At 36.5% G+C, this 23,028-nt stretch overlaps 1 pseudogene; it reads right to left on the bottom strand.

Annotated features, from left to right (window-relative positions):
• Nucleotides 1-23,028, bottom strand: part of LOC108406242 (bromodomain adjacent to zinc finger domain protein 2B-like) — a 55,931-nt pseudogene that overhangs the window by 9,748 nt on the left and 23,155 nt on the right.

Below are 23,028 nucleotides of genomic sequence, written 5' to 3'. Positions count from 1 at the left end.
TTTTTCCCATGTATACATATTCTGTATAACAAGTTTCACAAAGGGAAAGGAGGGAAGTTAGACAGTAAAAACTTTCAAGATGCCTTTAAAAAAATGGGAAATAGTAACATCATATATTTTGACACTTCGTTTATACTCCCAGTCACAGTAGAAAATGTCTTGCAACCAGTATTTTTCAAATAATGAAAAGACTTAAACTATGTTACTTATACTAATTGACAGTTAAGTATTCACATATTCTTATAAGCAAAATAGCTTAACTATTCAAACTTAACTATTCAATACAACACTAAGTCTTAATCCAAAGTCTAAATAGTCTTATATAACACAGTATGTACACTAATGATAGCTTAAGAATCTTATCAAAATGGCAAATACAAAACTATTCAATTTAGTAAATACCTATCAACTATATGAGATACATATGTAATACTAAAATTGGCATGTGTACTAAGAGCAAAAGCTGCAGTTTAATGTTCCAACAGTTTTACTTTATGACCCTTCCTAATACCATACCACTAAATATGGTATTATTTCTCCAAAAATCAGTTACATCATTACACGTTCTATTGTAAAAATACTCACTGCAAAACATTTGGAAGGATATACTTCAACCCCTCTAACAACAAAATTTAATTCATGAATATTAAGTAAATTGTTTTCTAAATATACTAAAAATACCATGAAGTCTGTTTTATTTCGCACATTTTTCATTTAAAAATAAAATTATTTTCTGACAATTAGGAAAGGGTGACAGATATCAAGCTCATATCACTTTTGAAAAATCACAGTAAACAGCTCACAATGTTAGAGCAAATGTATTAATACTTGGTTTTAACTCCTTTGCTGCTATAGTAAAAAATAGATGTTGCCTATTGTTTAATATTAGCAACAATATGAAGAACACCCTGGGCAGAAAATTATCTGGAGGAAAATTATGCCAGTTCCTTTTTTCCTGGTAAGGCTGGTGTCTGGCAAATGGGTACTTCTAAAGGTATTGAGCACTTAAACATTATGCTAAGACTTACGAGGATTATTACAGGCACTGTTACATCTAACTAAAGGTTACAATGTACTCATTCATCTTGAACATGAAACTCTGCCTTCTTTTTAAGGTATTTCACGGCAAATACTGTATTATTGAACATTAAAAAGAATTATGAGAGATGGTGTTAATGAGAAATGTGTATTAATAATCTGGAAAAGGTTATGAATTTCCAAAAACAGAAAATTTCTGTAAATTGTAGGAACTAAGTATACCGCAAATAAGCAGCTTTTGGTACAGGTTTTGCTTTTTTGTGTAAAGGTTGTAACAAAACTGACCACATTGTGATGATTCTCTTGGTGGATGAGAAAAATAACCATTCAAATATCATTGTGTTGTAGGGATTCAATATTTTTTGATCATTATTGCCTAGACTCCACCAAACATATTTGTCTAAGGTGACTTTAAAACTGATTTTAATAGTTTTTACAAGAAAATATTTTTACCTGGTAAAAAATGCTACCAGATGAACTGGACACTGTCTTAAAACTCATGGTAAATTCTAGTCTAGATTGGGAAAGACTGAAATTTGAGGATATTGTGAAAACTGCGGATTCACTATTCTGTGGACATTTTAGGAAGAATTGGAAAAATACAGAAGAAACTGAATTTATTTCTATAGAATAAGGTTTTTAGCACAGAGATGAGAATGAGGGAAAGAATGCTAGATTATTTAAGGATCACTTCTTTTCTTTGGGGAATGACTATTATTAAGTAATCTTACTTCATGCAAACAAAATGTCAAATGTTTGAATGTTAAAGCTAATCTATAATTTAAAAGCAAATGGTGAAGCAATTCACAAAAGTCTATGTATAGTAAATATTTCTCTATGTGATAAGAGACAAAAGGGACACAGACATGATTTAACACATAATATTTGGTGTCTGGTACAAAACAGGGGTCACTGTATGATAGTGACTAACTGGGCTCAAACACAGAAGATGAAAAAAATTTTTGAATTATTAGAGAAAAGACTTAAAAGATCTACTTTTCATGTGAACTGCATCTGATGTCAAATACATAATATTGCATAAAGTAAGAGCTCTCTGCTTATTTTGCATTTATTATCTATGAATTTTAGTATTAAAAAAATTAAAATTGATAAAAACATAAGGAACATTTTAGGGATGCTATGAATGTACACTATAGGTAATGTTAGCAACTGCCATGTTTACAAGAGCAAAAGAATATTTGGATTAACTACTTCAGAATATTTAATTAACAACTATTATGATTAGATTAACAACATAATTAACTATTATGCTGACTGAACACAGAAGACAACTTCAGTCCATTATAAACAATATCCAAAGGAGGGAGAATCGAGATTTCAAAAAATAAGATAAACACATTTGATAGATTACTTCAAAAAGCTCACAACAAGGAGGAAAGTATCAAATCATACAGCATTTAAGAATTAAGAAAACTCAGGTACAGCATATATTATTCTGACAGTAAGAAATGTAGAATTAAAGATCTGGAGGTTGGGAAAAAACAGGACAGAGTAAATTAGTTATAGTATTTCTTAAATAAAAACTTACAGCTTTCATAATTGATTTTTCCCATGCTATGGATTTCTGTAACTGCTGAATGCACAGAGCTACCTGTGCAGCACTGCGAGTTTCTGATAATGCCTGTCGCCATACCCTGAGGCCTGGAACAATATCCTCTTCAATTGAAATATAGAAAAATTAAGGTCATGTCCACATAGTTACTGAATCTGAAACAATCATCACACTGAAAGTCAAGCGATGAAGAAACATGTAACAGCCAATAAGTATAAGGTTTAAGCAACTAAATTTGATGTAGTGCACAGACTGTGGCTACGTGCCTCAAAGCTTAGTCACAATCAGGTAAATGTAAGATCACTTCACAGGATTATCAACACACATAAGAAAAGAAAAAATCTTTTACAAACACCACGCAAATAGCATGATTCATGTGGATCACAGACATACAAGAAGATACATAGATAACAGGCAATAGAAAATAGGCTCCAATTAGCAAAGAAGCACAATAATTTTTCAAATTAATCTCAATAACCTACCCGTCATCATCACCACTAATGGATGGTGCAGGAGCAGGGACAGTAACTGTGCCCACATTATCCAGTTTGATCTGATTCGTGGTTCTTAAGGGGCTCCTCAGATACCTTCTTTCAATGTTTCGCTCCAACTCAGCCAGTCTAGTTACAGCTATATCTAGGGGGCTGTCACTCTTCCGCTCTAGTGCATGTACACTGCTTTCTTCTTCGCCAGTAAATTCTCCATCATGCTCCTTGCACAATTTAGAAAATGACTTATGTTCAAAATATACCAAGTCCTCCCTTTCTGATGCAGGTTCTGGATAGATCCAACCCTATATATCAAGACAGTAATGTTATTATGGTTTCCTCTTAAAATGTCTGATGGGTGAATTACCTTTACTTAAAATACAGCAGCCAACACAAACAGATCTCAAGGATCATTACTAAAAGTTTTTGTTTCCTAATGCTAGGTAAAAACAAGAAAGAAAATTATAAAAAAGAGTTATAAGAGAAGTTTGAAGAAGAAAATTTAACAACTTTTGATATTATGAGAGGTAGAGTGGAGATCAGCAAAGTATTCTGAGGGACTTCACACTAATTGCTTATTCTTTAATGGGACCACTTTAAATGGAAATCTCTCAACAGTAGGAACTTTGTTCCTCCTGTCCATTTTCATTCCTTCCGCCACTCCTCTGTACAGGCCCTTGTACTTACCATTCTGGCCTCAGGAGCTTTGCATAAGCTGCTACATTTGCCTGCAGAGCTTTTCCCCTTTCCTCTTCACCTAGTTAGTGACTCCACTCATCCTGTGGCCCTCACATGAGAATTTACTTCTTCAGGAATCCTTCCTTGACCTCTTTTAGGAGGTAAGCCTCTCATAGACTCTCACAGAACCATGTAATATTCCATACCTGTGGCAGTCATAGTTTGATGCTGCTGTGATTATTTAATTAATATCTTTCTACTTCTAAATTCCCTGAGGGCAGGGATCATGTCTACTTTTACTCATTTCATCTCCAGCAGTGGGAAGGCAAATATTAAACACTCAAAATATATGTTGATTGAATAAATGAATGGTCTTATAATTCAGCTTGCTTACAATGATCCTTTAGCTCAAAACCCTTCAGAGTCCCTAATGTTTAGTAAAGTCCAGTTTTACATGACATTCAAGTACCTCAATATCCTTCTTTTGCTCATATTCCCATTCAAGCATCCTACGCTGCAATCAAATTCCATGACTTGTCACACCACAAACATGTCCTGAGCTTCCTGATCCTGGTGCTTTGCCCAGTTATTAACTCTTCCTAGTAGCATTCCTTGTTCTCTGTCAAAAGCTTCTCCATCTTCTCAAGTTCCATCTGGATTTCTACAGGCAATCTTCCTTGATCTTTCCCCTAGCTCCACCAGAATCAGTATATTCCTGTCATAAATTCATGAAAGACTTCGTACATCTTCACAATCTGTTACTAGATTCTGCAGGGCTGTATACACATATTATTGCCCTATTGTACGGAATGCTTTCTGAGGGCAGAAACCACATTTTATTTCAATTTTGTGGTGTCCACTCTGATGTAGAATAGGGACTTTGTAAAAGCATATTAAGTAAAAAGAATGAACATGATCCTTTTTATTAAATCTCTTTAGAGATAATTATTTTTCTTATATATCAGAATTCTTCCTCTTACCTCAAGAGAATATTCATATTTAGAAAGTATGGATGAATTTATAAAGGATACATACACATTAGTGCATCATATATGTCATAACAAATGAACCTCAGTCCTGTTTTTTGGAAGGGATCCAAAAGTGCTGAATCAAGGGAATCCTATAAATGTAATACATCTGGATTTTTTCAAGACAAAAGACAAGAAAATGAGGACTGGATTAGATTTTGAGAAGGTGGAGGTTGAAAATTGTCTGAAAGGCCCTGTGACAGACACAGCTTGCCACCTCAGAAAAGGTCCTCAGTGCCACTGTCCAAGGGCTCTCTATTTTTGACTTCTCATGTTAATATACTTGTGAACAGTTTGGTTCACTATTAAATATGCAGGTGACTTAACTAGGAAGGAAGTTCAATATTCTGTATGATAGGACTGTGATAAAAATAGTTTCATATGCTGAAAAATATACCCAAATGAAATTAATAAAAATAGAACAATGATAAAAGTAAATTTCAGCTTTGAAGTTTAAGCAACCAATCAAAGAAATATTGGATGTGATACAACACACTTAAAAGCACAATGAAAGATGCAGAAGGAATTTTTTTAATAATGCATACTCAGTGAAGCAATGGTATGGTGTGGATGTTAAAAAGCTAGTACAAATTGGCATGAAGAGAAGTATAGTGCCAGTTTAAGGGAAGTAAAAGTCCCATGAACACATTAGGCATCTCTGTGCTAGTGAGGGATACATTTTAAGAATATAGACACTGATGTTTAATCAGAAGAGAATCGTGTATGTGGAAACCATTTCATGGGACCAATGTCAGAAGGAATTAATCAGCTTATAAAAGAGAAAACTGAGAGACACAGGAACTGTGTTTATAGTAGCCAGAAGAGTAATTCAGCTTTCTACAGAATCAGGACTAGATTCTTACAGATTTTCCTACAATATAAAACAGAATTTCCATATTATCAGCAATACTGAAAATAGAAATGAATGCATCTAAGTAGTACCAGGCCACTTGCTTAATGTGTCTTCACAATGGCTAATTCCCAGGGATGACCACATAAATATTTTGTTTTTAGGAAAAAAATCATTAAATCTTTTATAGATGGTAAAATGTTTTGTGGTTATTTTCATCACTTGTTGTTTTAGATTGCTCAAGACTAATATAATTAGAATTCATTTCTTAAGAAAACCCAAAATAATCCCGTAATACTGTATTAATAGGATGTTAAAGCATCTCACTTAAAAAACCAATTTCATTTATCTTAGCTAGTGAGAACACCGGCAAGAACATCTAAGCAGTCATTAATGTGATAAGGCCAATAAATCAAGATCTCAGTATGTCGCCAGGAAAACGTTAGGCCCACGCTCTGACTTTACATACAATTTTAAAAAACTGATGCTATGCTTTCCCAACCAACAGCCAATTAGAACTGGTAAATTAAAACCAGAGAGGGATGGTTATTGGAGGAAAACAGGGATAGTAGAACCAACAAAATTCAAACCAGCAAGTAGTAACAACCAACCATGAGAGATGATGAAGACAGACTATGGAGAGCAGATGTAGTAGCATAAAGGTAAAGCACACTAGGGCCTTCTTTTAATTTACTATAGGGGCAAAACCTCTTCACAGACCCTGAGGGAATCATTGCCCAATAATTGGTCTTAATACTGATGATACGGTGTCACCAAGAGAATTTAAATCAAACTCACTATTCTCAATTTAAGGCAGGGTAACAGTAACCCAAGCGATCCAACACACATTAAAAAATAATGGCACAAAAAGATGGCGGCATGAGAGGAGAGACAGAGGCTTCCTCATAAAACTGGACACAATTAGAAAATTTAATTGGTGCAACTAATCCTCAGAGCAACAGGAAAGAGGATGGCATCAAATGGCACACACCTGGAGAAAAGAGCAGACCTCAGTGAATGGGGTAATGTACCAGAGCTGTGGCTCCATGGGACCTGAGCCCCTCCCCCACCCCAGCTCACCAGTGGGAGGAAGACAAACTGAGCAGGGAGGGAGTGGAAGGCTTGGGACTGCTGCTCCAGAGATCTGCTCTGGGAGCACAAACCTACATTTCATGGTGCTTTCATGAGACTCACATGACTACCGGGTTGGAAAGTTAATAGAGGCAGAGTTCCTGGGGAGACTGGGATTCTTCCATTTGCTTGTGCAAAGCAGGGATCCATGTCTGGCTGCTCTGGGACAAAAACTTATACCTGTGTGACTGGCCCACTGGCTCAGGCAGTGGAGACAGACACAGAAGCCAGGAGGCAGGGAACAGCTCTTTCCTACCCCCAGGCACCAGTACTGCTCCCCTGCGACCACCAACATTGCTTCAGGGGCTCAGCAGCTCCACAATAGAGCTTCCAGACACTAGAGGGTGCCATCTACAAACATGAAACGTCAAAGGAACCTTGTTCAGAGTAAAATTGTTAATACAACTCCTGAGAAAGATTTAAATGATATGGACCTCGTGACTCTTCCTGAAAAGGAGTTCAAAATAAAAAGCATCAACATACTAATGGAGGTATGGAAAGATATCCAAGAACTCAGGAATGAATTCAGGTCAGTGATCCAATCATTAAAGAAGAATGATGGAGGGTATTAAAAGCAGGTTGGGTATGGTGGAGGGAGGAGACAATAAATGAAATAGAAACTAGAGAAGAGGAATACAAAGAAGCTGAGGCACAGAGAGAAGAAAGGATCTCTAAAAATGAAAGAATATTTAGAGAACTGTGTGACCAATCCAAGTGGAACAATATTAACATTATAGGGATACCAGAAGAAGAAGAGAGAGAAAGTGATAGAAAGTGTCTTTGAAGAGGTAGTTGCTGAAAACTTCCCCAATCTGGGAAAGGACACAGTCTGTCAGGCCATGGAGATCCACAGATCCCCCAACACAAGGGATCCAAGGAATATAACACCAACACACATAGTAATTAAAATGGGAAAGATCAAGGATAAGGACAAACTGTTAAAAGCAGCCAGAGGCAGAAATAAGATCACATGCAAAGGAAAGCCCATCAAGACTAACATCAGACTTCTCAGCAGAAACTTTACAGGCCAGAAGGGAGTGGCATGATGTGTTAAATGCCATGAAGCAGAAGGGCCTGGAACCAAGATTACTTTATTCAGCAAGATTATCATTTAAATTTGAAGGAGGGATTAAACAATTTCAAGATAAGCAAAAGCTGAGAGTTTACCTCCCACAAACCATCTCTGCAGTCTATTTTGGAGGGACTACTATAGATGGAAGTGTTCCTAGGGTTGGATAGCTGTCACCAGAGGTAGTAAAATCATGGTAGGGAAGGTGGAGCAGCTGATTGCGAGGCAAATGCAAAATTAAATAGACTATCTCCAAAGTCAATCAAGGGATAGACAAAAAGTACAGAATTTGATACCTAATATATAAAGAATGAAGGAGGAAGAAAAAGGAGGAGCAATAGAAAAGAACCTTCAGATTGTGTTTGTAACAGCATACTAAGTGAGTTAAGTTAGACTCTTAGATAGTAAGGAAAGTAACCTGGAACCTTTGGTAACCACGAATCTAAAGCCTGAAATGGCAATAAGTACATACCGATCGATAATCACCCTAAATGTAAATGGACTGAATGCACCAATCAAAAGACATAGAGTCACTGAATGGATAAAAGAACAAGACCCATCTATATACTGCTTACAAGAGACTCACCTCAAACCCAAAGACATGCACAGACTAAAAGTCAAGGGATGGAAAAAGATATTTCATGCAAACAATAGGGAGAAAAAAGCAGGTGTTGTAGTACTAATATCAGACAAAATAGACTTCAAAACAAAGAAAGTAAGAACAGATAAAGAAGGACATTACATAATGATAAAGGGCTCAGTTCAACAAGAGGATATAACAATTATAAATATATACGCACCCAACACAGGAGGACCAGCGTATGTGAAACAAATACTAACAGAACTAAAGTAGGAAATACAATGCAATCCATTCATTTTAGGAGACTTCAACACACTATTCACTACAAAGGACAGATCCACCAGACAGAAAATAAGTAAGGACACAGAGGCACTGAACAACACAGTAGAACAGATGGACCTAATAGACATCTATAGAACTTCACGCCCAAAAGCAACAGGATTCACATTCTTCTCAAGTGCACATGGAACATTCTCCAGAATAGACCACATACTAGGCCACAAAAAGAGCCTCAGTAAATTCAAAAGGTTGAAATCCTACCAACCAACTTTTCAGACCCCAAAGGTATAACACTAGAAGTAGATTGTACCAAGAAAGGAAAAAGGCTCACAAACACATGGAGGTTTAACAACATACTTCTAAATAGTCAATGGATCAATGACCAAATTAAAATGGAGATCCAGCAATATATGCAAATAAATGACAACAACAACACAAAGCCCCAACTTCTGTGGGACGCAGCGAAAGCAGTCTTAAGAGGAAAGTATATAGCAATCCATGCATAAAGAAGGAAGAACAAACTCAAATGAATAGTCTAACATCACAATTATCAAAACTGGAAAAAGAAGAACAAATGAGGCCCAAAGTTAGCAGAAGGAGGGACATAATTAAGATCAGAGAAGAAATAATCAAAATTGAGAAGAATAAAACAATAGAAAAAATCAATGAAACCAAGAGGTGGTTCTTTGAGAAAATAAACAAAATAGATACACCTCTAGCCAGACTAAAGAGAAAAAGAGAATCAACACACATCAACAGAATCCGAAATGAGAAAGGAAACATCACGACGGACCCAACAGAAATACAAAAAATTATCAGAGACTACTATGAAAACCTATATGCTAAGAAGCTGGAAAACCGAGAAGAAATGGACAACTTCCTAGAAAAATACAACCTTCCAAAATGGACCAAGGAAGAAACACAAAATCTAAACAAACCAATTACCAGCAAAGAAATTGAAGCGGTAATCAAAAAACAACCCATGAAAAAAACACTTGGGCTGGATGGATTTACCTCGGAATTTTATCAGACATACAGAGAAGATATAATACCCATTCTCCTTAACATTTTCCAAAAAAATAGAAGAGGAGGGAATACTCCCAAACTCATTCTATGAAGCCAACATCACCCTAATACCAAAACCAGGCAAAGACCCTACTGGAAAAGAAAATTACAGACCAATATCCCTGATGAACGTAGATGCAAAAATAATCAATAAAATATTAGCAAACCGAATTGAAAAGTATATCAAAAGGATCATACACCATGACCAAGTAGGATTCATCCCAGGGATGCAAGGATGGTACAACATTCGAAAATCCATCTACATCATCCACCAAATCAACAAAAAGACAGACAAAAACCACACGATCATCTCCATAGATGCTGAAAAAGCATTCGACAAAATTCAACATCCATTCATGATAAAAACTCTCAGCAAAATGGGTATAGAGGGCAAGTACCTCAACATAAAAAAGGCCATATATGATAAACCCACAGTCAACATCATACTGAAGAGCGAGAAGCTGAAAGCTTTTCCTCTGAGATCGGGAACAAGACAGAGATGCCCACTCTCCACACTGTTATTTAACATAGTACTGGAGGTCCCAGCCACAGCAATTAGACAAAACAAAGAAATACAAGGAATCCAGATTGGTAAAGAAGAAGTTAAACTGCCACGATTTGCAGATGACATGATATTGTACATAAAAAACCCCAAAGACTCCACTCCAAAACTACTAGAACTGATATCGGAATACAGTAAAGTTGCAGGATACAAAATTAACACACAGAAATCTGTGGCTTTCCTATACACTAACAATGAGCCAATAGAAAGAGAAATCAGGAAAACAATTCCATTCACAATTGCATCAAAAATAATAAAATACTGAGGAATAAACCTAACCAAAGAAGTGAAAGACTTATACTCTGAAAACTATAAGACACTCTTAAGAGTAATTAAAGAGGACACTAACAAATTGAAACTCATCCCATGCTCGTGGCTAGGAAGTATTAATATTGTCAAAATGGCCATCCTGCCCAAGGCAATATACATATTTGATGCAATCCCTATCAAATTACCAACAACATTCTTCAATGAACTGGAACAAATAGTTCAAAAATTCATATGGAAACACCAAAGACCCCGAATAGCCAAAGCAATCCTGAGAAAGAAGAATAAAGTGGGGGGGGGATCTCACTCCCCAACTTCAAACTCTACTACAAAGCCACAGTAATCAAGACAATTTGGTACTGGCACATGAACAGAGTCACAGACCAGTGGAACAGATTAGAGACTCCAGAAATTAACCCAAACATATATGGTCAATTAATATTCTCTAAAGGAGCCATGGAAATACAATGGGGAAATGACAGTCTCTTCAACAGATGGTGCTGGCAAAACTGGACAGCTACATGTAAGAGAATGAAACTGGATCACTGTCTAACACCACACCCAAAAGTAAATTCAAAGTGGATCAAAGACCTGAATGTAAGTCATGAAACCATAAAACTCTTAGAAAAAAACACAGGCAAAAATCTCTTGGACATAAACATGAGTGACTTCTTCATGAATATATCTCCCCAGGCAAGGAAAACAAAATCAGAAATGAACAAGTGGGACTATATCAAGCTGAAAAGCTTTTGTACAGTAAAGGACACCATCAATAGAACAAAAAGTTGGGAGAATATATTCATAAATGACAGATCCAATAAAGACTTGACATCCAAAATATATAAAGAGCTCATGCACCTCAACAAACAAAAAGCAAATAATCCAATTAAAAAATGGGCAGAGGAGCTGAACACTTCTCCATAGAAGAAATTCAGATGGCCAACAGAAACATGAAAACATGCTCCACACCACTAGTTATCAAAGAAATGCAAATTAAAACCACAATGAGATACAGACACATGAAAAGATGCTCCACATCGCTAGTTATCAGAGAAATACAAATTAAAACCACAGTGAGATATCACCTCACATCAGTAAGGATGGCTACCATCCAAAAGACAAACAACAACAAATGTTGGCGAGGTTGTGGAGAAAGGGGAACCCTCGTACACTGCTGGTGAGAATGTAAGTTAGTTCAACCATTGTGGAAAGCAGTATGGAGGTTCTTCAAAATGCTCAAAATAAGCTTACCATTTGACCTAGGAATTCCACTCCTAGGAATTTACCCTAAGAATGCAGCAGTCAAGTTTGAGATAGACAGATGCACCCCTATGTTTATCGCAGCTCTATTTACAATAGCCAAGAATTGGAAGCAACCTAAATGTCCATCAGTAGATGAATGGATAAAGAAGATGTGGTACATATACACAATGGAATATTACTCAGCCATAAGAAGAGGGAAAATCCTATCATTTGCAAATTAAAACCACAATGAGATATCATCTCACAACAGTAAAGATGGCCAGCATCGAAAAGACTCAGAACAACAAATGTTGGCAAGGGTGCAGAGAAAGGGAAACCCTCCTGCACTGCTGGTGGGAATGTAAATTAGTTCAACCATTGTGGAAAGTAATATGGAGGTTCCTCAAAATGCTCAAAATAGACTTACCATTTGACCTAGGACTTCTAGGAATTTACCCTAAGGATGCAGCACTCCAGTTTGAAAAAGACAGATGCACCCCTATGTTTATTGCAGCACTATTTACAATAGCCAAGAAATGGAAGCAACCTAAGTGTCCATCAGTAGATGAATGGACAAAGAAGATGTGGTACATATACACGATGGAATATTATTCAGCCATAAGAAGAAAACAAATCCTACCATTTGCAACAACATGGATGGAGCTAGAGGGTATTATGCTCAGTGAAATAAGCCAAGCAGAGAAAGGCAAATACCAAATGATTTCATCTGTGGAGTGTAAGAACAAAAGAAAAACTGAAGGAACAAAACAGCAGCAGAATCACAGAACCAAAGAATGGACTAACAGTTACCAAAGGGAAAGAGACTGGGGAGAATGGGAGGGTAGGGAGGGATAAGGACAGCGAAGAGGAAAGGGGGTATTATGATTAGCATGTATAATGTGGGGAGTGGGGGAAAGGGGAGGGCTTTGCAACACAGAGAAGACAAGTAGTGATTCTACAACATCTTACTATGCTGATGGACAGTGACTGTAATGGAGTTTGTGAGGGGGACTTGGGGTAGGGGAGAGCCTAGTAAACATAATGTTCTTCATGTAATTGTAGATTAATGAAAACAAAATAAAATTTTAAAAATTTATAAAAAAAGCATCAAAGATTCAGCTATAATATAGAGATCTGTAACAATACAATAAAGTAAGTGGCTATAGCAAACCCTCTCAAGGTACCCACCTTCTGGAATAGGCTTTGGAATAGGATAATCTACTGGTTTTGCTACTTCAAGAGCTGCAGGTTGAGTCGAAGAGACTTTTTCGTTGTGTCGTACTGGAGCCTCACTTTCGTTTGACCCAGCACTGGGAGTCAAGAATGCATCAGCGTTTCCTTCTCACAGTCCCAACCCTGATCCCACACTAGAGACAGGTAGTGGGAATGGAATACTGGAAGTAAGCATGCCCGTGGGCCACCCACAAAACTGAGTCCCATCACAGGTACTCCGCTTTTCATCTGGAAAAAGAAAATATTTTAAAAGTAGAACAATCTAAGAAGTTAGGAAAAATGTTTAGAATCTGAAATTTTTTAAATTTTGAAAAAATATTTTCATTTACCTCAATTGGAGGAAAACTAAATACAAAAACAACATTAAATTCCATTTTATTTGCTCCCCAAAGTAATTTCCCTTTTAGAAGTACTGTAACAGTAACAAGTTAAAAAGTTATAAAGGAAGGCTTTGCCTTAGACTTAGACTCCTAGAACCCAGTAGTTCCAATGAAGCCTGGTGATAGACAATTCTGACTCTCTTCAGTTCTCAAACTGTGGCAGGAATAATATTGTAAATATTCAAGTGATTCTCCTTTAGTGAAAATTTTCATGGACTTAGAGGTTAAATACAGCAACATAAAAATGAGTTACAATTAGTAGCACTAACCTGCAGAGGCGATAAAGCAAATGGGTTTAGGCCAACAGGATTTTGAGCAGATGATCCAAGAAGAGCTTGGGGCAGTCGAAGGTGACTTAGAGGGCGGCTGGGACTGAAGAGTTGGTTAAGAAGCAGTGGGCGCATGAGCATGGGTAATGGAAGTGTCCTCACAAGGTGTTCTTGGCAAAAGGCTAGTCTTTTCAGTGAGTGTTTTAACAACTGGTCCCTGTGGAGGGGACTGTAGGCCTTGCCTGGATCACCTGAACCAGGATTGAACAGATTCGAGTCTGTCTTTTCCATGCTGTTCTGCGTCACTGCTGGCTGCATGCTGCCCGGTGAGTGTCTCCCACTGTTCTGGTGAGGCAGTGCGCACCCATCTGCACCGCTGTTTGATTTGGGGGTCATTACATCTGACTCAGAAGGCACCTTAGATACTTCTAAAAGCTTGCTTAATTTGGAAAAAGAGCCAGGTTTCTGAAGAATTAGATTTGTGTTATCTTTTTCATTAGGATCTTCCTTTTGCTCACAATGATCTGGATTTGAACAATTTAAAGTGTCCTCAGAAGTATCAAATATTTCTTTTTTGATCTGGATGCTTTCTGCACTTTTTAGTTTTTCTCTTTCTTTTGCAATTTCTTCCAGTCCTTCAAAATCCAAAAGCATTACGAAGATCAGTTCCTCTAGATCAAACCATACTATATTTATTGCTATTTATCAAGTCATATGCATAAATACTTTAACAAATTTCTCTAGCTTACTTAATACTCTTCATTTTTTTCTTCTAATAGACTAGCTTGTTATGCTCATTGGAAAAAATCATGTAATTTTGTAATTAAGCACAAAAAATTACAATAATAAAAAATATTAAAAGCCATAATATACAAATTACTACTAACATTTTGTATTAATTTTTCCAGGAGTTCTGTATGCACACATGAAATCCTATTTTAAAGTTTTCCAACCTGTACATTTTACTGAATTATACTCATTAAGCATTCTGATGTGTCAATAAATATATACCTACACCATAAATTGTAATTACTATATTCAGTGGAATATATCATAAAAAATCAATCTTCTACTGATAGTTATTAATAGGGTCCAATTATTCATTATTATAAACAATGCTGTAAATGATGAATGATCTTAGATCTGTATCTTTGGATTCTTTTTTTTCCTGATTTGCTTCCTTAGGATATATTTCCAGAAAAAACTGAGTCCTAAGATATTACTTTTCAGAGTTTTTGAAATATATTGTCAAATTGCCCTCCAGAAAGTCTAGATCAATATACAATCATACTTACACAAGACCTCCTATTTGCCTACACCCTCAATGAAAATGAACACTATCAATAACTTTTGTCTTTGGCAATATCTGGGAGGTGAGAATCTAAACTATATTTTTTTCTGATCATTAATAAGACTTGATATCTTTCTGTAGGATAATAGATATTTCTCCTTTGTGAACTTCTGGTCCATATTTTTGACCAGTGTTTTAAAAATAATGTTTTAAAAATAATTTATAAGAAGTGTTAGAAAAATATAAACCTACTTTATTTAATTTGAAAAATGATGTATGTTCACAGTAAAATATTCAGTAATGAGAGGATAAAGTAACCTTTTCCTGCCCTACTCCCTCAGTTCCTATTTCTAATCTTCAGATTTAACTATGGTTAATCAATCATGTCCATACATCCTTTGGGAAATCGTATATGCATGTATATGATTATTAGTTTGTGTTGTTACATAAATGGGATGCTACTGTTTTCTGCAACATTTTTATTTGGATAAAATCCAAATGCCTAAGCAAGGCCACCAACACTCTGTATGATCTGGTTCCTGAAAACCACTCTTGTCCTTGCTAACCTTGCTCACCCTTTTTTCAGCTTCTCAAACATGGTAAGTTATTTCCTTTCTTGGGGCCTTTGCACTGGGTGTTCCTCTGCCTGAAATCCTGTTTTGTTGACTGGCTCCTTATCCTTCATGTTTCAGATGAAGTATCACTTATTCACAAAGGCTTTCCCTAATTATTCTATTTCAAGTAGGGTCCCCATCTTATTATTCACCTTAGAATATCATCATCCTATATGTTTCTTTTGCAGAATTTACCATTATACACATTAACCTGCTAATTTTTTAATATTTCATTTCATACCCCACCTACACACTACAATTTAACTCAACAAACGTTACTTAAAGGCAGAGCAATGTTTATATTGCTTTTACAGGATCCCAGCTACCTAACATGGTGGCTGCTATGAAACTGGGGCTCAATAAATACTTTTTGGATGATGAAATAAAAGGATGGCTTTACTATTTTCACTATATACCTTAGATTGCTTTCCATGGTGAAACATAGAACTGTACCACATTTTCCTTCAATCAGCTGCGTAATATTCTTATATGGATATCATAATTTATTTATTCATATATACAAAGCTTGAAAATTTCCTTCATTTTGTACAAGTTACTAGCTAGCAAGGAAGTACTAATATTTGTGCTTGATTTACTCTGAGAAATAGTATCTCAAAAATCACTTTCATATATCCAAAAACAGACAGATCAACCAACCATACTAGGTCTGAGACTAGTAGGGGATTTTGGAGGTGATACATTTTAATAGCCTATTCATGGGGTCATTAACTTTAATATCCAATTCTTACTTATACACAGTGAAGCCTCTCATTAAAATGTAAAATTAGTTTGAAAAACTTGAAAGTTTATAAGGATGTTAAGTATACATCTATATAGATTGTAGATAGTTTTTGAGATTCTGTACATAGTTTTCTATCACCAATTTCACATAATCCCCTGTTCTTTCCAGCCCTTACTATGCTTCCAACGGACACCTAGGTTGGTCCCATATCTTGGCTATTGCAAATAGTGCTACAATGAACATGGGAATGCAGATATTGTTTTGAATTTACATTTCCTTTGTTTGGATAAGTACCCACAAGTGAAAGTGCTGGGTCATATGCTAGTTCTAATTTTTTGAGGAACCTCTATACTGTTTCCAATAGCGGCTGCAACAATTTACATTCCCACCAACAGTACCCAAGAGCTCCCTTCTCTCCACATCCTCACCAACACTTACTTCTTGTCTTTTTGATAAGAACCACTCTAATAGGATGAGGCAATATCTAATGTAGTTTGTATTTCCCTGACAATTAATGATGTTGAGCATCTTTTCAGGTACTTGTGGCCATCTGTGTGTCTTCTTTGGGAAAATGTCTATTGAGATATTCAGATTGTTTATTTTGCCATTGAGTCATATTTGCTATTGAGTTCTTTATATACTTTGGATATCAGTCCTTTATCAGATATATGATTTTCATATATTTTTTCCCATTTAGTAGATTGCCTTTTCATTCTGTTCATGTTTTCTTTTGCTGTTCAGGGGCTTATTAGTATGATAGTCCCACTTACTTATTGATTTATTAGTTACTTAGTTTATATTTTCCATGCTTTAAAATATTTTTATGTTTAAATATTTTAAGCAATCAGTTAAAAAAAGAACTCACTACACTCTCCTGTTTAATTAACATTCTGACCCATCCATATCAATCTTTAAAAATAAACACAACTGAAGCCTCTAAGTGCCCTCCCTGATTCTATCTCTATCAGCAACTTTTACCCTGGGATGGCAGACCATGACTTTAACGCATCATTCCAATACACGATTTTATACTTATTCTTTATATACTTTGAATCCACAAGGAATAAATTACTGTGCAGAACAGTAACACTGCTTCTTATAGGCCAACAATATTTATATGCTAGCCACTATTCTAAACAATTTTCAATTATTGACTGTCCTTTGTGCCCCAAGGGTAGTTACATTGTTATATAGTATCTGTTCTAGACACCTATGTAATTAATCAGTCCCTTCTTTACACTGGACTGCTAAACTTCTACATGGATGGCATGGACTAATGTTTTGTTTACCTTTGAACCTCCGGTGCCCAGAAATGCCTGGCACATACTGAGTATTAAAAAAAAAGCGAGTTGAAAGAAGTTTTTGCCTCCCTACACCACCCTGGGGCAATGGCTACATGTAAGCACTGACTTGACAATGTGGCCCCATCAGAATCTAAGCATTTGAAAATGCCCAGACATAGTATTCTGAAACATTCAATTCAAGGCAGTTTACCAGGCCTATAAATGCGCTGTGTACTGCGCTAGTTAATTTAACAGAAACGGAGCCAGAAAAGCATAGTCTAAAGGTAGAATATGAAGGATGTGTGATAATACTTAAGAAAGTAAGAAGTTTAATGGAGAAAAGAAGGTAATCACAAATTTCAAACACATACAAGACTTCAAGATGGGAGTCTTATGCTAAGGATCTTAGATTTAAGCAGTTTACCTCCAGGGCTACTGTCAGGATGGATGGTTGCTGCAAAGGTTAAAGAGTAAAGCACATGTTGGAAAATTTGACAGTGGGAAGGAAAAGAAATGGAGCAGCAGCTACACAGTATAACACAGGAAAAAATCTGTGTCCACTAAATGGGTGGATGTCAGAAAGTGCAGAAGAAGAAAAATCATGGACTGGGAAGGATTATTTATCAGTGAAAGGGGTATTATGAGTTCAAAAGGAACGAAAAACAAGGTTTTACAATGTTTATCCACAATGCACATTTGATTCTGGAAGCACACAATATATCGAAGGAGTAACAGGGTTTTAAAACGTATGGTCTGTTATATTACTTTGTAACAGATTAATGGCTCCTACCTGCAGCATTCTCCATGCCTTCTACAAAAATCCCCCCACACTGGGGAAAAATCCAGTACCGACGTCTGTAACGATCCTGGCCAAACATCATCGAACATAAAGAGTGAGACTCAACAAAGAGCTCCCTTCTGTACTCTGTTGCTGTTAAAAAATGATGCGCTTTAAAAATTAATATTTAAGTGACTTTACACTTATCATGGCTTTAGAGCAGCTAGATTTCATTACTGAAGAAAGACAACAAAAGAACTACTATCACACATCTGACTTCAGTTCCAGTAACAGTTGTAAAGACAGAAGTTACTTTGAGGATAATTAGAATATTTTTGTTGCCAAGGATTAAAAACGTTTTGTTTTATTAGATATCTTCTAGTAAAGCATATCTTATATTTGGTAATAAACAATGTGATCAAGTGTTTCACTGAAGCAAAGAAAATTGGCTCAATTCTAATGACTACAGTGTAGTGCGTAACAAATAATACTGACATATACCTGTATTTCCCTATTTTTATACTCATGCTGCAAACCTTAGGCAGCATATGACTAAATTTTGGAATAACTGTGTGATGAATCTAATAATGACATCAAATGCAGATATCTCATAATACTAATCCTGAAATACTTCACTACTGCTACTGAAATTCAGTTCTACATGAGAAGTACATACATATACAGTTTATAGATCCAGTGCAAATAAAACCCACAAATACACTAATGTAAAATGAAACACAGGATGCTGAAACTATAACCATGAAATCTGACTGAATTTTTAAAGTAATGAATTCCAAGAAATAAAACTATTCATTTATTGATATTTTGTATTTAAATAAAGAGCTAAAGAATATAGCTCTTGATTAAGTTAGTACCATGTCTTAAGGTTAACATTCCGGCCTTTAACATTGGCCAGAAACTTTTATGGTTTAATTGTGAGAATGTTTCTGGAGCTCTCCATTTTAATTACTTACAAAAAGCTTGCTTTTTTTTTTTTTTTTTTGCGAGATAAATTTCTTTTTATTCAAGTGACAGCCTTGCGTACATTTTAGGAGCATGATCTTTGCTTTCACCTTCCACTTTTTTTTTTTGGAGAGGGCATCTCTCATATTTATTGATCAAATGGTTGTTAACAACAATAAAATTCTGTATAGGGGAGTCAATGCTCAATGCACAATCATTAATCCACCCCAAGCCTAATTCTCGTCAGTCTTCAATCTTCTGAAGCATAACGAGCAAATTCTTACATGGTGAACAAATTCTTAAATAGTGAATAAGTTCTTACATGGTGAACAACAGTACAAGGGCAGTCATCACAGAAACTTTCAGTTTTGATCACGCATTATGAACTAAAAACAATCAGGTCAAATATGAATATTCATTTTATTTTTATACTTGATTTATATGTGGATCCCATATTTCTCCCTTTATTATTATTTTTTATTTTTAATAAAATGCTGAAGTGGTAGGTAGATGCAAGATAAAAGTAGAAAATATAGTTTAGTGTTGTAAGAGAGGAAATGTAGATGATCAGGTGTGTGCCTGTAGACTATGTGTTAATCCAAGCTAGACAAGGGCATTAAAACATCCACGGATGCAGAAGATTTCTCTCAAGACAGGGGGTTGAGGTTCTAAGCCTCACCACTGTTGTTCCCCAATTTCTCACCTGATGGCCCCCCTGCAACTGTGCCTGTCTTAGGTTGTTCCTCCCTTGAGGAATCTAACCCATCTCTGGCTAACCAGTCATCTTCCGGGTCCATACAGGGAAACGTAAAGTTTGTAAGTGAGAGAGAAGCCATATTGTTTGAAAATGTTAGCTTTTTACTTCTTTGCAGATTTATGCCCTGTGGCTTCTATGCCCAGCACTTGTCTCGAGGTATCTTTACCACCTGGAGGAATTATGATACTCAGTAAATTCTATATGAGGCACGAATTCTATTTAAGGGTTGTAATTAGGAAGGAAAAAGAAAAGCTATAGAGGTAGCATATGGAAGAAAACATGGGAGGATTGATTATTTCTCTGACATATCTTCTTGTAGAGTACCTTAAGCATGTATAGGTTTTAAACTACTAACTAACTTGCGCACACATATTAACATAATAGGAATACGGTGACATAAACAAAGCAAATCTATAATTACCAGCCATCTCCAGTGAAGCCAAGAAAACCATTTAGGCACCCTAGGCATTTGTGAAAATTAGTCTATGATATGATGGATATTGTCCAACTGTACTTGAACAGTCTGAGAGAAATCAGACAAATTAAAGCAACCCATTTCTGGGATCTGTTCACATCCCATATTTTCTTTTAACTGTAGATAGTCTATAGTCGTAAGATTTTGGAGCGATACAACTTGCACCCCTCCCAACTCCTGATTAAGCTCCAACAGTACAGATCCAGTCAAATTCGTTGTCTCACTGTATGCACATGCCAGCCTAGACATCTCCCTCCTCATTTCAATGGCAGGTCCAGGAAACAGTGGGGTGGACACAGCCACAACCGCAGCATCGCCTGGATCCCTGTGGAGGCTTTTTGATGATCATCCCCCGGCACGAGTCCTCCAGAGAGTGCTGATGCCAGAAGCTCCTCCTCATATCCTATCTTAGTTCATTTTCTGGGTAACCAAGCTAGGCCTTGATCTTCTGCATAGAAACAAACAGACCCTTTGCCCACACTTTGACATGCCCTCTATACCACTGTATAGAACTCATTGGAGGCCAGCACACAGGAACTGCATTTATTTTTTATTTTTATTTATTTTTATTTTTATTAAGAGAAAGGAATATTAGCAGAAAAGAGTACCTCCATAGCTGATCATCTGACACCCTTTAAGTGATCAACATTAAGGATATTTAAAGCATGCGTTAATCCTTGATTTACCAATTGTTTTATCCTATCAAGGAGTAATCACCCCTTTCTTTCTTTCTTTTTTCTTTTTTTTATCTTTAATCTACACTTACATGAAGAATACTATGTTTACTATGCTCTCTCCTATATCAGGTCCCCCCTAAAAAACCACATTACAGTCACTGTCCATCAGCATAGAATGATGGATATTGTCCAACTGTACTTGAACCATCAGACAAATTAAAGCAGCCCATTTCTGGGATCTGTTCACATCCCATATGTTCTTTTAACCATAGATAGTCTATAGTCATGAGATTTTGGGGTGCTACAACTTGCACCCCTCCCAACTCCTGGTTGAGTTCCAACAGTACAGATCCAGCAGCCACAACCGCAGCATCGTCCGGATCCCTGTGGAGGCTTTTTGATGATCATCCCCCGGCACGAGTCCTCCAGAGAGTGCTGATGCCGGAAGCTACTTGTCCTCTCTGTATTGTCTATACAGCCCATTGGAGGTCCCTCCTTTTTTTTTTTTTTTTTAATTAAGAGAAAGGAATATTATCTTTCTTTAAGTGATCCCTCCCCCCTATGCTCTCCCCTAATGCATGCTAATCTTAATACCCCCCTTCTCCTTCCCCCCCTTATCCCTCCATGCCCACCCATCCTCTCCAGTTCCTTTCCCTTTGGTACATGTTAGTCCATTTCTGGGTTCTGTAATTCCGCTGTTGTTTTATTCCTTCAGTTTTTCCTTTGTTCTTATACTCCTCAGATGAGTGAAATCATTTGGTATTTCTCTTTCTCCGCTTGGCTTATTTCACTGAGCATAATACTCTCCAGCTCCATCCATGTTGCTGCAAATGGTAGGATTTTTCCTCTTCTTATGGCTGAGTAGTATTCCATTGTGTATATGTACCACATCTTCTTTATCCATTCATCTACCGATGGACATTTAGGTTGCTTCCAATTCTTGACTATTGTAAATAGTGCTGTGATAAACATAGGGGTGCATCTGTCTTTCTCAAGCTTGACTGCTGCATTCTTAGGGTAAATTCCTAGGAGTGGAATTCTTGGGTCAAATGGTAGGTCTCTTTTGAGCATTTTGATGAACCTCCATACTGATTTCCACAATGGATGAACTAATTTACATTCCCACAAGCAGTGTAGGAGGGTTCCCCTTTCTCCACAGCCTCGCCAACATTTGTTGTTGTTTGTCTTTTGGATGGCAGCTATCCTTACTGGTGTGAGGTGATACATCATTATAGTTTTAATTTGCATTTCTCTGATAATTAGCGATGTGGAGCATCTTTTCATGTGTCTGTTGGCCATCTGTATTTCTTTTTTAGAGAACTGTGTGTTAAGTTCCTCTGCCCATTTTGTAATTGGGTTATTAGTTTTTTGTTTGTTGAGGCATGTGAGCTCTTTATATATTCTGGACGTCAAGCCTTTATCGGATCTGTCATTTTCAAATATATTCTCCCATACTGTAAGGTTCCTTTTTGTTCTATTGATGGTGTCTTTTGCTGTACAGAAGCTTTTCAGCTTAATGTAGTCCCACTTGCTCATTTTTGCTGTTGTTTTCCTTGCCCGGGGAGATATGCCCAAGGAGAGGTCACTCATGTTTATGTCTAAGAGGTTTTTGCCTATGTTTTTTTCCACGAGTTTAATGGTTTCATGACTTACATTCAGGTCTTTGATCCATTTTGAGTTTACCTTTGTATATGGGGTTAGACAAAGGTCCAGTTT

The sequence above is a fragment of the Manis javanica genome, chromosome 16, assembly GCF_040802235.1.
Source record: "Manis javanica isolate MJ-LG chromosome 16, MJ_LKY, whole genome shotgun sequence".
Lineage (NCBI taxonomy): Eukaryota > Metazoa > Chordata > Mammalia > Pholidota > Manidae > Manis > Manis javanica.
The sequence above is the reverse complement of the archived record's forward strand: the minus strand, read 5'-3'. Positions and strand labels throughout refer to the sequence as shown.